The sequence below is a fragment of the Chinchilla lanigera genome, unplaced genomic scaffold (genome assembly GCF_000276665.1).
Source record: "Chinchilla lanigera isolate Chin_1 unplaced genomic scaffold, ChiLan1.0 scaffold00019, whole genome shotgun sequence".
NCBI classification, from domain to species: domain Eukaryota; kingdom Metazoa; phylum Chordata; class Mammalia; order Rodentia; family Chinchillidae; genus Chinchilla; species Chinchilla lanigera.
In genome coordinates, this window is record NW_004955420.1 from 23,776,151 (window position 1) to 23,777,051 (window position 901).

The window sequence follows — 901 nt, forward strand, 5'->3', positions numbered from 1 at the left end:
TTTAATTTCCTCTGTGACCTATTGATTGTTCAGCTGGGTGTTGTATAATTTTCATGTATTTTTGTAGTTTTTATGGCTATTTTTCTCATTGATTTCCAATTTCATTGCACTATGGTCAGATAATATGCATGGGATGATTTCAATTTCTCTGCATGCAATTAAGCATATTTTATGGGCTAATATATGCTCTGTTCTGGAGACTGTTCCATGTGCAACTGAGAAGAATGTGTATTCTGATGTTGTGAGGTAGAACACTCTGTAGATATTTCCTAAGTCCATTTGTTCACAGGTTTGGTTTAATTCTGATATTTCTTTGTTGATTGTGTGTCTAGCTGATCTATCTAATTGCCAGAATGGGGTATTAAGTTCCCCCATTACAATTATATTAGTGGTTATTTGATTTTTCAGTTCTGTTAATATTTGTTTTATATAGTTGGGTGCACTGGTATTTTGTGCATATATATTTATGATTGTTATCTCTTCTTCTTGGAGTTTTCCTTTAACAAGTATGTAGTGACCTTCTTTGTCTCTTTTGATCAGTCTTGGCTTGAAGTTCCCATTGTCTGCAAGTAGAATAGCTACTCCTGCTTTATTCTGGGTTTCTGTGGCATGGAGTATTATTTTCCTTCCTTTATCTTTCAGTCTGTGAATTTCTTTTTGCGTTAAATGTGTTTCTTGTATGCAGCATATTGTTGGATCTTGCTTCTTGATCCATTCTGCCAGTCTGTTTTTTTGTTTTTTTTTTTTGGATTGGTAAGTTAAGATCATTTACATTGAGGATTATAACTGATATGTATTGGCTTATCTTTTCATGTTATTTTCCTGTTGGTTTCCTGTCTTTCTCTTCTGTTTAATTGCTTGACTGGCCTGGTGGCTTCTTTTTATTGGTGTTGTGTTTGTG